A 23,315-nucleotide genomic window follows, 5' to 3' on the forward strand; every position below is an offset into this window, starting at 1 on the left:
GATGTTTGTGTGAGTGCAAAAGCTCATATCTCCACAACCTATCTGCAGCTGTGCTCTAAACTTGTTTGGGGATACAGATCATCTGAGGCAAGTTTGATTTTTCTCAAACAGCCTCAAATTGTTTCTGCTTTCTGCCAAACAGGGATGTGGAAAAAAAATAGCTCCTCACCAGGAATTATTCATGAGCAGCTTTTGCTGATGTTTAACTGAGTCTTGGAAGACAAACTGAATCCAAGCGGTCAAAAGGTCTCCCTGAAAGGGTAGAGCAACAGGTGATTGCTTTTGAAAACTGCCTTTCTAGAAAGGATTGCTGGGTAGAGTTCCCTAAAGGCTGTACCTCGTCCTGGAAGACATTTTGGAAAATATAGTGCCAAAGTGGGACATTTTCTTTGTTCGCAGGAGGGCAGGGATTTTGGAATTTGCCATCTTCTCCTACGTTTGTGCTCCAGAAATGCTGAGAAGCCTTGCCCCAACTCAAGCTCTGTCAGACCAAGGGCACAGTCAGACACAACCTCTGCTGCAAGGGCCTGTATTCTGAAGAGATGCCACAGGCAAATCCCAAACCCAGTTTCTCCCACAAGTGCTTAACTGGTTTTCATGGTGTCTCCCGAGTTCCCCTTTGGCAAGAGGGAGATGCACCAGTGTCAACTAAAGGCATTTCCCATCTCAGAGAGGAAATAACACCTGGTCTCCAGTTAGTAAACAACTCAGAAATGAATTAAGCCAGATGTTGCCAAGCCCTTGGTATTGACACACATGGCAGTGCAGCCTTTAAAGTGTCCCTCCTGTGGCCCCTCTAGTTATATTAAGATCTTATTTCCATCCTATAAACATCATGGGGAATGATTAAGCAACAGTGCCCCGTTCATATCACATGTTATGCCAAGAAAAGTTCATGGCTGCATTGTTTGAGTGAAAGTGTGATGGGGGTCATGTGATGTCACTCATTTGTCATTGCATTAACTGTGCTAAACAGACTTACAGGACAGAAGTACCTGGAAGTGTTTTATGTTTAATATTTGTGCATTGTTATTGTTTGGCTGTTTTTTAACTCCTGGTGATTTGGACTCTATTTCTCTTTCACCTTAACCATTCTACTGAGTGGTCCCATTAACCTCAGTGGAATTACTACTGTATGTTCTGTGTTGGGTGATACCTCTGTTAGGCTGCACTCACTGGGGAGGGATGTGCTGCTTTCTGAGCCTTTCCCACAAGGACTCAGTGCCTGTAAGTGATAAATCCCCAGCAGTGGGGGTGTTAAGTGGTTCTGGTGTGGAAAGGAGCTCCAGGTAGAACCAGGAGGGTCCTCATGGCAGTGCCCTGCACTGTGCCCTTCAGTTCAGATGTTGGTGTGTTGGCTTTGACAAGGTGTTTGTGCCTTTGATTGTGCAGCACGTGGAATTTCCTGGGGTAGATTTCTCAGATGGAGCAGTGTTGTTATCATATAACATTTCAGAGGAACGGCTGGAGGAAAGTTGAGAGGGTTCTGTTTGATGGGAACAATATTGTAAAACAGATCTGTCTGGAATAAAACCAAAAAACCCCCATGCTGTACTTGTGCCACGGTTCTGTAGGAAATGAGATGTACCTGTGCACGTTCCTGAGTGTTTTGTGTTTACATCTCTGATTTATTTGAACTTGCAGACCCGTGGAAGTAGTTTTTTCAAGTGTGGCTGTTGTTTGTGTGTTTTTGGTGGGTCTCCTGTCTCTGTGGGGCACTGTCTGTGTTCTTGCTCTGACATGAGCTTCTCTACACGTGGGTGTGCTCAGCTGAAGTGTGGATGGTTGGGCACTCAGGTGCTTCATCCTCTGACAGCAGTTTCATTCTCAGATAACTCTCTGCAAAGCTTTATCTGCAGATCATCAGCTCCTCATGGAGGGACTCCCAGGGTGAAGGCAGGATGATCCAGTTAGACTGGAAATTACAGTTTGGGCAGCTGGACATCTCTCTCTTGACCACACAACTGAAGGGGATTAAAAATTGGAATTACCCCAAAGTTACTTGAACTGGCTGCACGCTCCATGGTACAGAGAGAAAAAGAACACAGAGAAACTCCCTGAGGAGTTTACAAGCTAGATTATTAAATATTTTACTAATGTTTTATACCATGTGCCATATTGGCTTGAGCCTGGAATGTTCTCTAGATCTAATTTGTGCAGATTCATATCTGTTCTCTCCTCATTTACATTAATCAATAGTTATATAGTACTTCAGGAAGGAACATGAGAGGAAGGGCACTGAACACATTCAGTTCTAGAGCTGTAACTTGAGGGGACAGAAACACAGTGTTCCCTAAATAGAACCCTAGTCAAGAAAACATTTATATTTATATACATATACACCCTTTGTTTCCTGGACTGGCCCTTTTAAGTTTTGGAGCTGGAAGATAATAAGATTCTCCACACTTTAATCTCTGAAGTATAGTCATGAATAATGGATCTAAGAGCAGGATTTGGCACTAAACACTAACTGTGGTTCCAATGAGTTTATAGAAAGAAATCTATAGACCCACTTTGACCTTTTTAAAATGAGGCAAAAGAGATACTTTAAAGTAATATTCTTCTGTCTGCAAGACCTAGGTCACATGACAGGTGAGATCCATTCTCCCAGCTGTGAAGTGCAGTGTATATCCAGCATGGCAACAATATATTTCTGATACTTTGAATTATGCTACACGTGGTGGCCCCTGAATTGTGTGTGGAATAACCACAGTGCAGCCCATGGGCTGGTTTGTGCCTTGGATGCAGAGTTTTTATGATGGCCAATACTCTGAAACTCATTCAGGCAATAAATTTACTTGCCTTTGAGTTTACAAGGCAATAAACAGTTGAGGCCTTTGACCTCAACATTTACCAAATACATTTGCAGCAGTTGTGTTTATTGACAACTATTTATAGGGAAGTATTTTATACGGAATTTCACATGTGAAAGAAAACAGTGTAATTTTGCAGCTCTTATTCTTTCTGATTTCCATCTGTACTTCCTGTCTCCTTGACTGACTTTAAATAGCTGAAGTTGCAGGTTAATGCTGCAAAATCCTCAGTTATTGACTAAACAGCTAATTCAAAGCTTTGTGTCAGATTTTCAGATGTTCCTCTATTTTTATTTTGAGTGACTGAGCTGAAGGTAGATGTATAAGGCACTGTATAAGTTTATTTTAAATTCTCTTACTAATCTTAATAGGCATTTAGTAACTTGAAATAATTGACCATGGTTAAATGAGAGAGTGTCAGGCCTGAGATTACTGGAAAGCAGAGAGATAACAGCACCTTCCATCCCTCCTGTGACTGTCAGCTGAGCTCAGACTGGTTGCACCTGATGAACTGTTCCCAAACCAATCCCTGCTTTTGGAATTGATGCTTTTAAACTTGCATTGGCCCCGACCCAGCCAAATCCTCGAGCTAATGTTTAATTTCAGCCACAGAACCTGGGACTTCAGCGTGGCTGCTCCTAAGCTCAAAGATAAGCACAGGCTCGAGTTCCTTGTTGGGAAACAGCCAGCACACTTTTTATCTTGCAGCATCGTGCCTGTGAGATACTCACTGCAATCTGGTGAACTCTGGTCGCCCGAGTTCTTCTAGAAAAAAGGATTTCAGGTGCTGTGGAATTACAGCCACCCGTGTTTAAACAGCTCAGCAGATTCCTGCTCCGTGTAAGTCGCTCCGTGCCAATTTGCAGCAGTCGAGGATGTGATGCAGAGTTTCGATCAGGAATTCTTTATGCCTTTGTGTAATTGGACTTTTTTCCTTATTGCTGAGGGTTTTAGCATTAGTATCTGCAGGCCAAGTGCAGCAACATTTTGAAACCTATTAGAAAAATCCTATTTAACCAGATGGTCGACTCTCAGGTGGGTTACACCAAATATGTTTAGAAAGCAGTGTCTTATGCTTCAATAAATCACCATAAATGGGTCCACAGTAGATGGTCATCCAGTGCTGATTTTCATTCATGTGACATAAAGAAAATGGGCTGATTCTCTAGAGTGGGTCTGTCCACACAGGAAGAGGTCCATAAACAAGATGTTTTATGTCTTTGGTGTGTTGAGTGTTTAAAAGAGTAAGAAATACACTTTATCAGTGCAGCCCAAACTTGCTTGGTGAGTTATGTTTACAGCCCATATCCCAGATTCACACCCTGGAGATCTGTGGAAATAATAGGAAATGTCACTGACATTGAGGTGGTGACAAGCTGGAGTTGTGGGGTGGGACACCACTTTCCTGGCACCTCGGTGTGTGCCTGATGAGGTGGCAGTGACAGTGGGCTGGAGTTCAGGGCCTCTGATAGGAAGGTGTGGGGGAAAGCCCGTTGCTTTGCTGGGTTGGGTTTTGGATGAGCACCAGAACCCCCTCAAGGAAATCCCTTACAGGGATGCCTGGGAAGCTGCCTCAGTGTGGATGTTTGGCTGAGCTTGCTGTGGAGCTTAAAGAGGGAATATGGGCCCTCAGTCCACAGGGATGGATGTGTGGAGCACTGAATTTGAGCTAAAGTAAAATGACATGGAGGGGACAAGGGGGGAGGGACATGGCATGAACAGCCTGGCTGTGACAGTGTGAAGGGCAACTCCAGAGCTGTCAGCACAGCTGCGTGTGGAGCAAGCCAAGAGCCTGGATGTTGTTCCTGATGCTCAAAGACTGTTTTCCACAGGTCACTGCTGGGCCCTGGTGATGGAAATCACTTGAGGCTGTGGGACCTTATTCCTAGCTGGGGAAGTGAACGTGGAGGAAAGGGAGGGATCTTGTGCCTATTTGCATTGATTTATAAACTAAAACCAAATTAATTTGATTTCATAGTCAATTTAAAAGGGAGGAGGTACTTTGAAACAGTTACTTCCATGTTTAGGTAGCAACATCTGCTTCCACTGTCAGTGTGTGTCTCAGCCATTGTCCTCCCCAGAAATGCTCATTTCTAAAAGGGATAAGAAATAAATATATTAATTTTAAAATTAATTGTACACCTCTCATTAGCTTAACTTAGAATCATCCTTTATCTGCTTCGTCTTTCCTTTGCATTTAAAATAGATTTCCCATTTTCCTTTGCATGCATCTGTCCTAAAGGATTAAACCTTCTCATGGCACACATCCTGAGTGGAGGAGTCCTGCTCAGGAAGAGCATTTGGAGGCTGGTGGAAAGAAATCCCCACTAAAACCATAGAGCCTTAAGGAATTACAACATCATTCCTAGATCCTCCTGTCCCACTGGCTGCCCTCTGGGATCACTCTGTGTTCCTGTGAAAGGAGTCACAAAGGTGCTGTTCTTCATGGCCCATGAGGAGTCACTCAGGAAAAAACAATAAGGAAACTTAAAATAAAAAGTTGCATCAAAGAGCATCCATGGCCATAAATTTGCTTTATCTTTTTTGATAAAACATATAGACTTTTTATTTTGTATGCAGACAATATCTACTGTCATGGAAATTTTTGATTAAATCCCAAAGGACATTTTATGCTGAAAATCTATTTTTTGTTATATCATTAGGGTTTTATTGATTGAAATTCATTATTTTCCACTGGAAATTTGTCATCTAGGTCTACCTTTCCTTGACATTTTCAGGAAGAGGAAAATCACTAACCATTTTTGCAGTAGCTTTAACAAGCTTCTAATATCTTTTCATTATTCAGTACTTTTTGGCTTTTATATGTTCGTCATGACCCAGAAATCTGGGGTGTGAGGGAAGAACTTGGTACTCAAATAGTTGGAAGAGGACAGAATAAAGCACTATCATGAGATTTCCTTTGTGAAGCTTCCAGGCTGACTGGAGTTGAATCCCAGCTGCCAGGAAGTGGTTGTTGGATCTCGTTGGTGCTCCACAGAAATTGCACACCTGGGAGGTGCCCAAAGGGAAGAACCTTTCTGGGCAGTGCCTGCAGGTAACAGGATCCTTCAGCCTGTGAACAGCACCCTTGTGTTGGGGTGAGAGTGTTTTACACTGATATTCCACTTTCTTTTCCAGGTCAACTGACCTAACCTACGTTAGGCTGCTGTTCCCTATCATTTACCTTACATTCAAGAAACCTCATTCCTAAATTTTTATTTTAAATCCCAGTTGGTATCCCCAGAAGAACCTAAAGGCTTCAAGTACATATTGCACATATCTCTGTTGCAAATTTTTAACTGTTTTTAATTAACAACACTCCACTCACTCTACTAGAAATGCATTAATAAAAAACAGTGTTTAACTCAAATTAACAACCCACCAGCAAACCAAAGGTTCGTCCATTCTCATTGTGAGCTTTGGACAAACACTTGAAATCTGGAGTGGAAGTTGCTCTGATATCAAATGGAGATCTCTTGGCATCCCTATGGAAATTTTCCCAAATCTGACCAAGCTGTGTGGCTCTCAAAAGATTTTAGTTCACAAATGTTTAGTACAGGCTCGTTAGAGTTTGGCAGCTAAATTCTCTGAAGTTTTCATCTCGTGATTCTTTTTCTTTACTGTTAGTGCTTTCTCTGAAGTACAGGCAGGACAAATAATAGGAAGAAGCACCTGATTGGAATTTCAGTGGAGAAAATGGAAGTAGGAAGTAGAGGTAGCAGGAAATAGAGAATTATCTGAGTGGAAGGTACTAATTCTGTTCTCACATCTGTTGTGAAGACAAACTTTTTACCTGATGTGGCTTGGGTGCTCTTCCAGTAGGACCATAGGAATGCCTGCGAGGAAATGGATAATTCTGTATTAAATGTGGAGTTTAAAGGCCATGTACAGGACAAAATCTGGGGCTGTGTGTTGAAGGGAAGAACAGAAGAAGCATTGAATAACTGCTTGTTTTTGGAATAAGTGAGGTCTCTACTTGTCCTAGACAACCCCAATTCTTTCCTCAAGCCATCCCTCGCCTCACAACGAGAGAGGTGCTGGTTTAGTGGGAAAAAATTGTGTGTGATCCCATAATGGACACCTGGATCGTGGAGTGCCCTCAGAAAAGGGCTGTACAACGTTTGTGGCGTTTCCTAACTTTTGGATTCTTGGCATTTTAACACACTTTTTGGATGTCATGAGTAAAAGTGATGCCTTTGAAGCCTGTATTCCATCCTTAGCTCCAGTGAAGCATTCCCGATCTTCATCCGAATGAGCCTAAAGGGGCTTGTCTGTCACACTGGGAGTCGGTGACAAATTGTTCACAGCAGCACTTTGCAAAACAAACCTCGTGCCAGGTTTCCAAGGATCCTCCAGCAGTGCAGGTTTCGCATCTTGCCCTGCAGGGATGGGAACAGCCACTTCCACGCTCAGAAGACATTTCCCTGCGGAGCTCAGGAGATGGGATGTGCAGCAACGTAGCTGTGATGTCCGTGTGGATTTGAGTGGCTTTCTTCTGGAAACTGCATTTGGATTTAATGGTTGAAATAATATGAAAGCCCACATCCCATTTCCCTTGTAGTACAAGGGAGCAGCCCCTCTGTCAGTGCAGCAGGAACACTAATGAGGGTCCTGGCTCAGAGCTGCCATCTGTAAAATAGTGAAACATATTCTGATGGTTCTTATATCATTAAGGCCCTACTTAACCCCACCGACTTAATGAGGAACGTGCAGCTTTAAAGGTAATCACAGACATAAGTGCTCTGCTGAAAAGGGATTGATTTAAACCTGATACAACTCTGTAACTCATCCTGTTCAAATTCCTGGCTTAGCTGCAGGGCTGGTCTACACCTTGTGGACACGGCTCGGAGCAGCAGCAACGTGGAGCTGAACTGCTTCTCCCAGAACTTGGGAGCAAAGCAGGGCTGAGAGACACCTGGAGAGGTTCTTGACCCGCAGACTGCACAGTGCACACCCAGAGGGTTAAACCAGTTTGCAACCTGCTCCTTCTTTCTTGGAAGAAACTTGTAAAGCTCGGACTGTTGGCTTCTGGAGTTGTTTGGGTGATGGAAACCTGAGATCACGACTCCTGTTTTCCTTGGAGGGTTCCTGGACTTGTGTTCCACAAGGTGCATGGTGCCAGCTGTGAGCTCCTGTGAAGAATATCAGTGAAGTGTAGACTACCACCTCTGGAGCAATTCCTCTGGCTTGTTGTCTCCATCTTCCCAATTATCCCTCTGAAAAGAAGGGGGCAACTAGGAACAGCCTGTTCAAACTGATCCAGCACACATCCATGACTCTGTTTTTTCCAAGGGTATGCTGGGAGGCTTTCCTGAATGCATGGAAAACAGAGAGAACTCCCCCTCCAGGAATTGCCATTCCTGCTATTTGAGGACCTCAAATCTTGTAGTAGAAGGACAGGAAAAATTATTCCATACAGCCAGAATGTCTGAATACTACTCACCTACTTGCTTCCTGGCCAAGGTGGGACTCGCTCTACCTACATCTTTCCTGACAGTTTTGTGTTTATATAAGTTTTTTTCTGTATTCTAAAACTAGTTATTGCTCTTTTTTGAGCAGTGTCTCAGAACAAAGGTATGAAGTTTTCCTCCTGTCTGTAAGTGCTCAGTGGTGTATTGTGTCAAGGGCAGCAAATGCAGCGTGTTGCATCGCAAGGCAGGGACACATTTGGCCAACAGACCGTGAATCCTCACGGGAAGTGGTACAAGGGTTTTCCAAACCTCAGAACTGGATGTTGAAAATAATTGTCTGGAAGGTAATAGTCCCCCAGAATGGACTAACAGCCTGCCAGGTTTCACGTTTCCTCGAGTCGCTTTTGAATTCATAAAACGTCCTGAAATAACTCCGATCCAGATTTGGTGCTCGAAAAAAATGTCAGCTCGTGGGATGAAACTTTGAGATTTTACCTGAGGAGGGCTCCTGTTTGCCTTCCACCTTTGGATACCCTGAGTGAACCAGGTGAGCCACTTTGTGTTCACTGTCAGTAGAAACTCTGTGAAAACCCTAAATGAGGGAGGTGGTGCTGTAAGTGTCCAGCTGAACTGGATTGATCCAGAATAGTATTTCCCTGGCAAGGTTTAGCATTCTTAATGCAAAGTGAACCCTCCTAGCAGGGCCTCTTATACTTTAGGGTTTGTACTTTAATGAGGTAGATATTTAATCAATTTTAGGGTATACTGGTATCTGCCTTTTGCACATGTTTCAAATAACAATGAAATTTATCCACAGATGAAGTAATTGAGGCATAGCCCGATTTCAGAAGGGTGCACAGCCCTCACTGCAGTGTAATTCGAAGAGATTGAGGATCAATCAAAATGTTTTAAAATTAAGAGTTTTCTGCAGCTGGGACACTCCCAAGTTGAGCTACTTCGGTTTCAGTTTATAGCTCAACTTTTTTTTTTTTCTCCCCCAAGTCCAATGGTTTATTGTACCCGGGATTTTTTTAACCGTCACATCTGAAAATGAAAAGTATCTTTAAAAAAACCCGATATCCTGTAGAGATCTAAACCCACATTGAGCTGCGTGACCCAAACATACCCCGAACCTTAATGGCAAGGAGTTTCAAATTGAAATCCAGGTCCACATTTCACATGAGTTCCTATCCTTGTATGTCAGAATTTGAATGCAATATTCGGCTAAAATACCTTGGAATTTGCCTTTACTTAACTGCTCTCACACGAGAGCTCTGGCAATTGTTTATTGCCTCTGAGCATGATTTTAGTGATTATTTAGAAAATAGCCCTTATCCTTACGGTGGTCCATACCACACCATTTGGTTTATATCTCTCTCTGCAAACTCTGGAGTATTTGAAATTCAGATACAGATTGTGGGGCCAGAACCGTGACCAGATTTTCAGTGTTGCTTTACAAATCCTCTCGCTTTTGTAATGAGTTTTCAAACTTTCTTTGCTAGGAGAGTATTGTGAAGTTATTCCCTGAGGTTCAATTCCTTTACCATTTCTTGCAGTAACACCACATTTTTGGGGGAGTTCCCCATGGAGTAGAAGCTGTTCATTCTGGGGATAAAAAAAGCAGAATTTGGCCATCAAGATCGGATCCAAGACCCACTGAGTACAACAAAGGTCTCTCATTGCTTAGCAGGGCTTTGTATTTGTGGTTGATGAATAGGATGATCAAGTCACAGGAGTAAAAACCGAGACAAATTGGGTTTAACTGTATCTCAGAATGATGTAGGTTGTTTCTGAGCTGGATTCTGAATTTTATAGTTGACAATTAACTTAGAATCTCTCTGCTAACAAAGAACCTCACCTGGCTGAATGATCAGTCTTAGAGGCATTGCTCTAATATTCCTAGGGGGGTTCCATGAGACAGTTCCATGGGAGTCATTACAGGATCAGGTCCTGAAGTATGGATCCTATAACAAATAGGATCCTATAACAAATATAACAAACAAATAAAACTACATTGAAAGAATTACACTGAACAGGAAAGCAGCATTCACTTTTAATGATGTTTTCAATAATTTGGAACAAAACACTTAAAATGTTTCAGTGGGTTTTTTTGCAAGTCTTTACACGGTTTTCTATTAAAATTTTCTTTCCCATTTGAAATAAATGACTTGGCATCCTTCCTGTTAATTCAAAGTGCCGTGAAACAGTGTTTCAGTAGGAAAACCTTAAAATAAGCTGTGTGCTGTATTTGTCAGAGTTCCATCTGAGTGCACTGCTGAGTGGAGTCTCATCAGGTAAAGAATGCACTTTTTCAAAATTCCTTCAAAAAGAGTCTATTCTAGGATGGTGTGTGCAATTCAGAAATAAATTATATATTGCACTTTAGATCTTGATTAGCAGCAAGAATCAATATCAGGTTCTGTAATGGGACATAGCAGCTGGCAGCTGCCCTGCCACTCTGTGCTTATCACTATTTCTTCCTTTCCCTGGAGTTATTATTTATTTAGTTTTCCTCCCTCACCTGCCTCTTTTGTATCCACACAGGTTACACGGAGCATCCACATGGAGCAGGTGGGAGCCAGGCTGCCCGTGGGGGCTCAGATTCCCTCCTTTCTGACCCTGGTGGTCCTGCTCAGAACAGGTTTATTTATTTTTTTTTGAGCCCTTCTGGGGTAGGATAAGGGGTGGAATTGGGGCCACTCCTCGCCGGATACATTCACTAAACCTTCCAATTCCCAACGTGCTGTAGTTTAGAAGGACTTGCCATGAGCAGAGTTCTCTTTTAGAATATTAATTACAGGGTAAATTACAGTGGAGTTAAGTAGAGGAAAAACTCCAGGCAAACCACAACAAACTGTTTAACAAAGTAAATATTTGGAAAAGTGAGCTAAATTGTCCAACTTTTGCACAGTGTTAATGGAGTTACGTGGGGAACGTGGAAACACATTATCAAGTCCATTCCACTTGAAAAAAAGAAAAGAGGGGAAGTTTTCCTCGTGTAAAATATCTGACAGCAGCTTCTGATCACGTACGTGGGGGACACAGGGCTTGGGGATGAGGAGGGTTTTAGAACAGAGGATTCTCTGTGTTTTGTCTTTTCTATCAATAAATGAAAATAGAAGTTTGTGGTTAGAATGTGGCTTTAAGTGCAGAGATAAGAGCCCGAGTAAATACCAGCACTCCTCCATTCCTGAGGGAAGTTGGTGGCCTGCCCATATAATTTGCTGATAAAGTCCCATCTGTGAAAACAAAGTCCTGCAGCACGAGTAATAAATTTCAGGCCAAGACCATGAGAGGTTATTTTTGCATGAAGGTCTTTGCTGGGCTTTATTTTAAACCAGAAAAAAAGCATTTGAAGCTGAAATCGAGATTATGCCGTTGGCTTTACACTTTTACAGGGCAAATGAGAAATCCTGCCCCGCTTTACTTCCCTGGTAAACAGTGTGGCAGGATAAACTGTGAGGAGAATAAAGTCATGGGGAAAACTCTGCTTCACAAATGACACACGTAGAAAAACAGCAGATGTCTGATGAAGTAAAGACCCGACTTATTGCCAAGTCTTTGGAAAACAAAATTAATTTCCTTTCGTCTTTGATAATGATGATGTAATGGAGTTAATAGGAAGAGCCTGCCATGCTCATGGAGTTATTAAAGAAGAAATGTTAGACATGCAGCAGGTCAGAAATATGGGTTTACTTACCAGGGCCTTTTCCATGAGAGCATTTATAGATGTGGGGGGGGAAAAGAAAGTTGATAGTGATGAAGGATGTTGCTTTTTGTCTTATTTGGAGCAGAAGAAATGTGTAATGAAACAAGACTTGTGAATGTCCTCTTAATGACTTCAGAATTGCTGTTGTTCGGTGCAAAGGAGAAAATTTTTTGGTAGGCAGCTTTTTCTGTTGAGATCTTACTTCAAGGAATTAAAATACTTTTCTGGATTGAAATTAAAAAATAAATTAATTGCCCTGCTTTTTCCTGATGAGGGTTAAACCAAGTGAAGATGGTGGGTGAGTGGACACGGTATTGGCTAATTTAATGGCTAGAAAATAGCTCAGCACCAACCACTGCAACGAAATAGGTTTGATTTTAACTAAACAGTGTAGGAAATAGATGCGATGGGTATTTATTTGCAATGTCTTTTTTTGGTCGCTAGATGTCCCTGCCTCCTGTGGGAGGAACAGCTACCTGGGAAACGACAAGGTGAAGCTAAAACCAAAGCCGGGCAGATTCCTGGAGGGTATGGAATCGTGGAATCATTTAGGCTGGAAAAGCCCTCTAAGATCATCGAGTCCAGCCCTTAACCCAGCAGTGCCAAGCACTAACCCACGTCCCCAAGTGTCATGTAGGAAAGTGTCCAGTTTAGGAACATTTTGTGATCTTTGTGGGTGCTTAAGTGGCAGGAGGGGTGGTGCAGGAATGTGCTTTTACCAGAGATACAGGATGCAAGTGAGATTTGTTCATGGAAACTTTCGAGGAGGTGCTTACTGGAATGGCTGGAGCAGCCAGACATGGTTTGGCAAAGCCTTGGTGACTCAATCTCCTCCCCAGTGATAAACACTACAAAGGGTTCTTACTGTAACTATGAAGGTGCTATTTAAAATTGGAGTTTAGTTGCTGAGACACGAGGATGACTACAATGCACATACATCTATGTACATATGTGTGTGTGTGTATCTGAGAGAGATCCCACAGTCCTGCCATGGTGGTAACTAATGTTTGTTTTAACAATGTCCACGATAACAATCTCGACAGGGAAGTTTTATACCACACAACAGATTTTATATTGTGTGACAAGGCTGGGGGTAGCCCCTAATTAACCAGAAACCTAATGTCGAAGAAGATTTGCATTTATTTCTAAAATGTCTCCCTTTGAGTACAAAATGCACAGGTTTTGATAAATCTGACTGCTGAGCTCTACCCTGGTGTGAACAGACACGACACTGTTACTGGGGAGTCTTGTTCTCATGCTCAGGTTGTAGAATTGGGTTTTGTCTTTCCAGTAACGACCCATTTGCTACAGATGGAATCCAGGACTCACTCTGTGGAAGGTCAGCTCTGGGGAGAGCTGGGACAGATGCTGTTCCCTTGTCAGGAAAGCTTTGGGCTTTAAATATTTGACAGTTGAGTGCAGATCACGAATACAGAAAGCAGAGCAAAACGCTGCAGAAGTGATTGTGGTCTCCAATTAACAAGTGAAAAATAGTGCCAGAGTTGAGTGTAAAATACCAAACACAACTCTCAGGAGAAAAAGCACATGTGACTGAAACAGTTCCCTTCAGCTGAAACGTGGGCACGGGGACTGCTAAACTCTTTTTATTGTGCAATTTTATTTTTTTGCATATATGGCTAAAAGTTTATGGGCATTTAGTTTAGTGTTAGGCTGCCCTGTTCCCGATCTGCCTTGCCACAGGTTGTTGTAAAAATAAAATTATTTTGGGGTTTTTCGAATACCTACAAAATTGTGACGGTTATTAAAACACACACAAGCTGATAGACTGCGTGTTTATTAAGCTTGGATACTTGTCCCTTTAGAGCCCACCTGCCAGTGAATATTTCACTCCAAAGGAGTCAGTTAAAGTTCAGCAAATTAATTTTGCAGTGGGTAACTTCGTGCAGAGGTGAGACCTGCTACAGTGCCATCAAAATGTTGAGAGGAGTGAATTCTACTGGTGTTGCAGACTCGAGGAGGTACCTTGCCCTGGAAAGCTGCTTTTCTGCCCATGGAATCCCCAAACTCTTCAGGAAATGAAAATTTGCAGGTTCTTTGTCATTCATCTGATGAGTCCAAACCTCTCTGTCCCCTCACCCCCCTCACCCTCCCACAAATACTCTGTGGGTTAAAGGATTCCAAAGAATAATTTCCATTGTGCTGCATTTGTTTAGATTAGGGAGTCCATGACTATCCAGCTGGAACAACGGCTCTTAAAATAAAACTGATCCTTTGAAATTTACATTTAGTACCTATTTTTTCTAATTTCAACTGGGTAACTAATTTTTTTTATTGTGCTAATGGGCTGTTATGCATATGTGGAAGCCATTTACTGCATGCCCTAGATGGAAACAGACTCATATTTCAGCTCTGAATATTTAACACTTAATAAGGTAACCACCTGCTTTTAAACTTACTCCAACATATTTCAGTGGCCTTTACTGCTCATTGTGAACATCAGAATTATTTTTGATCTCCTGTAATGAAACAAATAACCGAACCAATTGAAGCACTACATAAAAATAAAATGAAAAAAAAAACCCTAGTCCCTCTATTTTTCAGTAATTCAAACAACTCTATGATTTTATGAATCTCTTAGAAAGGGTTCTGTGGCTTTAAAAGCCAAGGCTGCACATGGTGAAAGTTTGGCCTTGTCTCCATGACACGGTGAGGGCAGGTGCTGAGCTCTGCCTGTTCCCATCAGCCCTCCCCAAAGCTGTCTGGAGCATTCCTGCTGAAACCTCAAAGCAGGAGAAACCCTTCCCTGCATCTGTTCCACTTTGCCCCCAGATTCTGTTGTGCCTCGTGAACCTGCATCTGGGGAGGATGGAGTTGGCAGGGAGGCACTGCAAGAGTGGCTGGAAGCCATGCACTTACTCCTCACTTTGGAGCTGGCTGCTCCAGACTTCAAACAGCCTGAGAAACCTCATTTCCAAGGATTGGCACAGCTCAGGGACAGGATTAGTTTGGAGTGGTGGTTTGTAGGGGGGAAGTGTTACCTTAATTCAGCATTTCCTGTTCCTCTCGGTGTTGCTGTTTGATTTTGATGGTGACTCTACAGGACAAGAACATGATTAATACCAAATTATCAAGCTCCAAGATGCCAACCTTTTTCAGGCAGTGCCAGCAAAGCTGGGGACTGCTGAGGTGAGCTTTCCCTCTGGGAATTGCCATTCCCCAGTGCAGTCAGCTGCCAGGTTAGCACTGTTGCCTGCTTCTCTGCTTCACTTCTGGTGATTATTTGCAAGAAAACTTCTTTCCAGTTCTGAAGCATGGCAGTGCATGGATTGTGTAAATGTGGGAAGAAAAGTTAATGGAGGAAGGGCTCCCTTTGGTTTGCTGTTTATTGGGTGAGCTGAGCTGTGCATTTTTCCTATGGAAAAGAAGGAGGAAAGGCTTGGGTACTGCAGAAAATGTCCTCCACCTGGCAGCTCTATTTGCAGGGCAATAATGCTCATTTTAAAGTCAGCTGTGACAGAATCCTTGAGAAGGGAACTCTGGAGGTGGCACTGGGCTTCTAGACTGGTTTTCTTTGTGCTATTTGGTCCCTTGAAAATAAGGGTGAGAACTTCCTCTGAGTCCAGAACTCCCTTTGCGTCCTTCCAGTGCGTAAGTGGGGCTTACAAGAGATCTGGAGAGAGACTTTGGACAAGGGCATGGAGTGAGAGGACAAGAGGGAATGGCTTCCCACTGCCAGAGGGCAGGGTTAGATGGGATATTGGGAAGGAATTTTTGGCTGTGAGGGTGGTGAGGCCCTGGCACAGGTTGCCCAGAGAAGCTGTGGCTGCCCCTGGATCCCTGGAAGTGTCCAAGGCCAGGCTGGACGGGGCTTGGAGCAACCTGGTCTAGTGGAAGGTGTCCCTGCCCATGACAGGAGGTGGGAACGAGATAATCTTTAAGGTCCCTTCCAACCCAAACCATTCTGGGATTCCATGAACTCAAGAGAGTATTTTATGGATAGCCAGTGTGAGAGCAAGGAAACAACCTGCCCGTAGTTGCTGTGGGAAGGAAGTTGTGCTGCAGCCCTTGGTACCAGCTGGAAGTTCCTTGGTGCCGATGCTCAAAGTCCCAAAGTCCCACAGTGCCACAGCCAGCTGGGAAGTGAGGAAGGCATTTATCCCTGAGGCTGGGCCGTCACATGGATATAAAGCATTTCTCACAGATGTTGCTGTCAGAGAGCTCAGTATCAATAAGGAGAGAGAAACCTGGAAGCTGGATTCTCTTGGTAACCCCTGAGCACGTGTCCTTGCTCCGAAGGAACCGCAGCGCTCCTCGGAGCATTTCCCTCTGCCCGCAAGCCTGACCTCTGTCCTGCCGAGCCTCAGCTCCAGCCTCAGCTCCAGCCTCAGCTCCAGCCTCAGCTCCAGCCAGCTCCTGCTCTTCCACGTGCGAATCTTGGCGAGGCACCGGGACAACTGGAGTCTGTTGTGTTATCCTGGGCTGTAAACAACAGGCACAGCCACGTGTCATCTCCGAGCTCCCCGATCCAAACAGTGGCGGGAGCACCGGCGGGAGCAGTTCTGGGGAGCGTCCGGCGTGCGAGGGGGTCAAAGGGAGCTGGGCCTGCCAAGTATCCTGAGCACTGATGAGGCTTGGACACGTGTGCTGGACCAAAGCAGAGCAGTAGTGGCAGAAGGGCTCAGTGAAGCAGCTTGAGTCATTACAACCACTGGTTTTCCTTCTTTCCACGCAGATAACAGGGAATAATGCTTTCTAAGAGAATGGTTCCCCGTTGAGGGAGCTGGTGGATGTCAGAGGAGGGACTGTCAGGATTGGTGATGATGTTAGCAGAAAAAGAGCGTGCTTTTGTTCAAACTTACTCTTCACGTGGGAAAGGATTTTTGTGAAGAAAACAGTTTTTGTGATATGAGAATTTCTCTCCACTTCTGGAGCGAACCAGGGCTTTTGTGAAGCAGATGAGTTATGTCAACTCCAGGGCCTTATTGAGCCTTTTTACTCTTGAAGTGGAAAAGATTGAAATCCGGAGTTTGTACAGCAGAGGTTACTAAAACAAGGAGAAAACTTGGTTCTTTTCCTGGGTTTTGGAAGAAATCTGATATGTAATACTGAGGAATTTATTTCACCTCTGTGCCTTTCTTTAACCATCTGTAAAATGGGAATGATACTGGCTATGTTATGTCAGGTGCTTTAGGATGTGTAGGACAAACGAGGCAGGGAACAAGCCAGATGCTGATTGTATTGGATTATCTTCCAAAACCCTGACTCTGGCAAATCCTCACTGTACATGGATCTGTCATCCTCCTTCACTCCCAGTATCAACCCCATGCAGAATAATTTGGAGAAATTCTTCCCTGTGAGGGTGGTGAGACCCTGGCACAGGTTGCCCAGAGAAATCCCTGGAAGTGTCCAAGGCCAGGTTGAATGCGGCTTGGAACAACCTGGGATAGTGGAAGGTGTCCCTGCCCATGGCAGAGGAGTGGAATGAGATGTTCTCTAAGTTCCCTTCCAACCCAAAGCAGTCTGTGATTCCATGAATTTGAAATTCTGTTTTCATAAGGAATATGTACTTTGTTATAACTGCCAGCGATGGGAAGGCATAAACAGCTAAACAGCTTCACCACTAAGAGCTCTTTTCTTGTAAGGGTGAACAATGTACAGATCCTGCAGCATTAGCTGCCACTTATTTATTTTTAAACAACTCGTCCCCGTCTGTAACAGGGAACAAATTAACTTGAGCAGTGTGACAGTTTGCATATTTTCAGTCTATTCATCTTCCCAGAGAAGGCAGAGCTCGAGCTTTTAAAGCAAGAGCACACGAAGTGCAGTTCCAATCTTTAACAATCCTCCTGTGCCCCGTTTTCATGCCCAGTTATCATCTCCCTCTCTCTTTTGTGGACCCCACAGAAAGCTCAGAGGAATCCTCATGCTGGGCAGTGGAAGTGCATGGGATCAGCCAGCAGTGGATACAGGTGAAACTGGTGTCTGCTGCGTGCTTGGTGGAAGGATTCCTTCCAAAATCTATGTCCAGCAAGAGATAGACAGGATATAACCAATATCCTAGATATCCTATAACCAGTTAGAGCTGATTGAGGATGTGGTGCACCCCAAGACATACATCACACACGTTGTGCCTCACTCCTTCCTCTGCTGTGTTTTCCTCTGCATCCCATGAACTCCACAGGAGAGAACCTTCAGTGATGTGCTGCTAATGCTCTGTGTGTGTTACACAGGCTCTTGGTGCAGGAATGCTGACACAAACAAAAAGGAGATAACTTGGAAATTCTATTGCTCCATTTATGTTATTATTGTAGTTAATGGTCTGTCAGCATTTCCATTATAAATCCCTATTTTTCAGGGGTTTATAACTCAGCCGTAAAAATTCTCTCCAGGCTGAATTTGGCATGTGTGTTTTCAGCCTGAGAGCACATGTGTTGTGTTTTTTTTTTTTTTAACAAGTTTAAAAAAAAATTAGAACTGCATTCACAATTTTTAAGATATAGAATTGCCAAAAAAAAAAAAAAGCACCAACAAAAAATAGGTGATTGGTTACAGATGCTTTCTTTGCACTCATATAACTCAAAAATTGCTGAGTTATTTCAGCTGTAATTGTGGGTATGTGTAAGGTTAAAATGGTGGATTTAGTACTATTCCTTTCTTTATGGTGTTGGTATTTGACAAGCAAATAGAAAACAGACCCCTGTACTGTATACACTCACGTATAAGCTGACCCGGGTGTAAACTGACCTCCCAAACCTGCCCCACACCCCCCTCCCTCCTTGGGGCCACGTTGTTCCAGTGTCAGCAAGGATGGGGGTGCTGGGAGAGGATTTTAGGTTTGGGTGAGTTCCTTTGCCTTTATCCCGTCACTTCCAAGGTCTGTGCCGGGAACCCACACGGACCAGGTGGTGCGGGCAATAAAGAGCTACAATAGACACGTGTTCCCCCAGGCTCTGAGGCCCGGCTTTGTCCACCTTGTTTACAGAGGGCCTGCCCTGTGTCTGGGATCGCCCCGGGAGAAGTTTACACGAAGAGGAGTGTAAACCACATGTTTTACTCCGAAGCATCTGAAAGGAAAAGAAACAAGGGGAAAACTAAGAGATCCTGTCTGGATTCTTTGCTGTCTGCACACACAGATTTTCCTTCTGATCTCCCCATAGTACCTCTGGCTCTTCACTTGTGTTTTGTTCACCAGGGCTGGAACAGAAAAGGGTGACCAGCATCCAGAGAAATTTTATTTTACGATCTCCAGATCTCCTAATTCCCAAACTAATTTGCTTCCGAATGAATTGATTGCCTCAAGACTACAAGAACAGGCTGCAATAGGGTGCACAGATTTTTACATTTTTTTTGCATGTAGGGTGATTTCTGCATAACATTTTATTATGCATAAGACCAGAGCATCACATGCCTTCCCAAGAATGAACAATTCCTTTCACACTAAGAGAAAGTGCAAGAAATTCCGGCGACCCTGTACCAGAGTGATTCCTGCCACGTCTGTACTTTGGCACCATGATATCTATAAAATTGTGTAAAATAACGATTATGGAAATTTATAATCTGATTTTCTTTTTTTTTTTTTACATTTATCAGATAGATCTCTTTGTAAGTATTCGATTCTTTGCATTTTTGCTGTGCACACTGGATTTTCTCCGTGATGTTTTTAACGTCCTGTGATATATAACATCCCATCATATCTTAAACATTCCTTTACATCAGTATGAAAGGTCATGTACTTGGGCTGTTTTTCATTTCACGAACATCTGGGCTTATGAGATTAACAGAACAGTACAGCATTGCCTTCTTTTTGGTCTCTTTTATTAATAACTTGTGAATAACACTTGTCTTCTACCATGTGGATTATACTTCTGTTGGGGTAATTTCCTCACTGTAATAATGGCTGCTGGTTAACCCCTTGCTCACAACTGCTGCTGTTACCAGCTCAAATGGATTTTTTATGTTCAGATGTGTAATCCTGTATGTTTCCATGGGGTAGGAACAGGTCATTTCCCTAAAAAACGGGGATCTAGCACCATTTTCATGCTGTAAGATGTCCCACCAGGGCTCCAGTTGTCACTGTGGAGAAGGCCTGGGGCTCCTGTAGGTCCTCTGGTGTATCTTCCAGATATCCCTGAGGCTGTGAGGTGTGTTCAGTGTCACTGTGTGCCTGGGATTATGTTATATTTTTATATTTGTGGTGAGCACAGTCAGGATTTGGGGTCCTCCTACAGTGCAATGGGAGGGTCACATTATTTAATGGTGGTGGACAAGGGCCTGGAGTGCCAGGACAAGGGGGAATGGCTTCCCAGAGCCAGAGGGCAGGGTTAGATGGGATATTGGGAAGGAATTCTTCCCTGTGAGGGTGGGGAGGCCCTGGCACAGGTTGCCCAGAGAAGCTGTGGCTGCCCCATCTCTGGGAGTTTTCCAGGCCAGGCTGGATGGGGCTTGGAGCAACCTGGTCTCGTGGAAGGTGTCCCTGCCCATGGCAGGGCATTGGAAATGGATGATCTTTAAGGTCCTTTCCAATCCAAACCATTCTATGATCCTGTGATTTCTGGTTTGCAAAACTATAAAATAGGAATGAGAATAATTGTGACAGTAAAGGCTTTACCTGATTGTGAGGTGGTTTCATATTGTGCAGAGACCACACAGCCAGTCATAAGTGACATGAGAGGTGATCTGAATTCACCTAAAAGGCCAAAAAAGTGTTTTCTATGCATAGATCATAGAAACACAATATGGTTTGTGTTGGAAGGGGCCTTAGAGACCCCTTTGTTAATTAAATCTTTAACTGTCAGAACTGTGGAGAAATTGGTTCTACACCTGCAAACAGAAAAACACTGAACAGAGAACTACAGACCTGGAGATTAAAGTCTCCATAATTTGTCACCAGTCATTTAATCCCTCATTTCTTCTCTTCTGTCTGTGTGTTTATTGTGTGTTTTGTGTACAGGGTTGTATCTCCCATAGCAATTCCATGGGGTTTGGCCACAAGATGGCATCTGATTTCATGATCTTCTTTTAAAATATCACTCTTTTTTTTTTCCTGTCTTGATGGAGTAATGCCCAATTTTCCTGAAGCAAATTATAACCTACTTTCCTCCTCCCTTAGGGAATGCCTTCAGGAGCAAATGCAGTAGGATTTTCCATGGCATTCTTGGTTGCTGATAGTTGGAACCACCAGCAGAGATGATGGGTGACAGTTGCTGTGGATCCTCTGCTCTGTAACCCCACTCCTCCACCCTTCCAGGGTGTGACTGCTGCCTCTGTTATGATTGTTGCCTGGCAAATGAGAACTGACACAAAAACTGCAGCTCATTTCATCTGTGAAGTGATTCAAAGTCCCTTGAATCTGATTAACAAACTCTTAACTGGCATAGAATAAACTTTGCCTGGGTCCCTGCTTGCAGAAAAATATCCTACAATTTCTTAATTCTCACTAACCTGCCTAAATTTAGGAGTGATGTGTTTCCTTCTTATTTCTGCTCCAGAGCATCTCCCATGTTCCTGCATTTGGGGAATGAGGAACAGTCAGATTTGAAGGACAAACAGCCTCATCTGAGTAGACAGGGAATTCTGCCTCTACAATTACAGGAGCAATGGGTAACTGAGATTTATCACGGGATCAGACCTACAGGAAACTGCAGCAGTTGGTTCTTGGAAGCTTGTGGAACATGAGTTTGAGTAAGTAGGATCTTGATTTGCAAAGGGAGAACTAAAATATTCAAAAATTGTTCAAATGGGTTTGGCTTAACAGTGTGAAAACCAATGATTCAGTGCAACTAATCAGTATTTAGATAACAGGTTGTTTGGAAACTGCTGGATGATGTGAAATAGAGCAATTGACCTTTTTCTGAGTAACTTTAGCAAATAACAAAATTGTGAATTGCTCCAGAATATTTTATCACAGCTGACTTTGCAACAGCTTAAGAAGGCAAAAAGCGAAAATGGAGTTGAATAAGAGGAGAGAGATTTTCATAAAGTTCTTGGTGGCTTTTACACGATGTTGTTTGGTCCAGCCCTGGCTGAGAAACTCCACCTCCCTTTGATTGCTGGAATTGATTGTTCCACTCTAGCTGGAGAAAAAAGCCTCAGCAGTGTTGCAGAGGCAAGTGTGCTCTACATCCCACTGGGAAGGACTGTGGGAACTCTTCACAGATTAGAGGCCACGGGGTAGGAACCTCTGTGAGCCAGGATGGGAGAGCACCCGGGATTTCAGATATGGGTGGAACCACCCAGGGAACGTGGGACTGCAGACATCAAATGGTTTGGCCTTGTTGTTACTGCTGAACCCATGGATCAAGAAAAATGGGAGATTTAATCTCTGCAGTCTGGTAACCCTGTATGAAATGTAGAAGAAAAGGTAGAGGAATCATCAAATTGTTAAGGTTGGAAAAGACCTCTAGGATTATCAAGTCCAGCAATCAACCCAGCACCACCACCCTGTTCAACACTAACCCATGTCCTCAAAATGCTCACAGAAGAGAGACAAACTGATAAAGGGTGAAACATTGAAAAGGATTTTTAAACAAGAATTTTGGCAAATTGTGGTCTCTCTATTGGTGTATCTCATTGCTGGAGTTTCTGGTTAAAGTTTTTCTGTGTTTGGGCAGAGGTAAAGGCTCTTTGCCCTCTGGGTTCCTGCTGCCTGGTGGGGGCTGAGCTTGTCCCACAGGGTTTTCTCTGTGGTGGGACACACTGCCACACTCTCTGTCCTGTAACTGAGAAAAAGTACCTCCTTTTAAAAAATGCAGTGTCTTTAATTTCTCTGAAACCTCTTACTCTCAGTCCAGTCACTTATGGCTAAAATGGGCAAGTGGGATGTGTGTGGAGAGGACAGACAGACAGTGTATGATCAGAGAGCTCAGCTAAACCCTCTGTTTTTCAAAAGACATTTTGATACAAGCTCTGTTAACTTTATCAAATGTCTCTTCCTGTAGAAACTTACCATGGCATCTGAGAGACTTACCTTTATTCCTATAACATTCCAGAGAAACAAGGAAGAGATGCTGTCTTATTTTTCACTGGAACAAGTGTAACACAGAAAATTTTTAACCTAGATGGCAAACCTATTTAACTGTATAATTCTGAGTAGTAACTTCAGGCTCTGTAAGGACAGTCCCTGAAGGATCTGGATCCAAATATTTTGCCCGAGGTGAAGTTGAAATAGTGTAGCAGAGTGGTGAGGCTTGACTTCCCTACACGAGGATCTCTCTTGATGGAGGCAGATCCTGCACTGCACAGCAGGTGAGGTGTGGAAGGAGGTTTGTGCCAACCTGCTCCAGCTGCTCACCTGCCCTTTTGCCTCCTCACAGCCACCCCAGCTGTCCCAGCAAGGTGCTCGTGTGAGTCCTGTGTCAGGCTCAGGGACGAGGGCTAATTTAAAGGACATAAATAGCAGACCTTCACTAATTCTTCCTGATA

General features: G+C 43.5%; 1 long non-coding RNA gene across 1 annotated transcript in view; it reads left to right on the forward strand.

Annotated features, from left to right (window-relative positions):
- Positions 1 to 21,570, forward strand: part of LOC113977668 — a 29,532-nt gene extending 7,962 nt beyond the window's left edge. The window contains exons 2-3 of the long non-coding RNA XR_003537389.1: positions 10,769 to 10,865; positions 21,004 to 21,570. This is a non-coding gene — a long non-coding RNA (uncharacterized LOC113977668). The remainder of the gene's footprint in view (positions 1 to 10,768; positions 10,866 to 21,003) is intronic.
- Positions 21,571 to 23,315: the final 1,745 nt, after the last annotated feature.

The sequence above is a fragment of the Neopelma chrysocephalum genome, unplaced genomic scaffold (genome assembly GCF_003984885.1).
Source record: "Neopelma chrysocephalum unplaced genomic scaffold, ASM398488v2 Primary Assembly neopelma1_253, whole genome shotgun sequence".
NCBI lineage: Eukaryota > Metazoa > Chordata > Aves > Passeriformes > Pipridae > Neopelma > Neopelma chrysocephalum.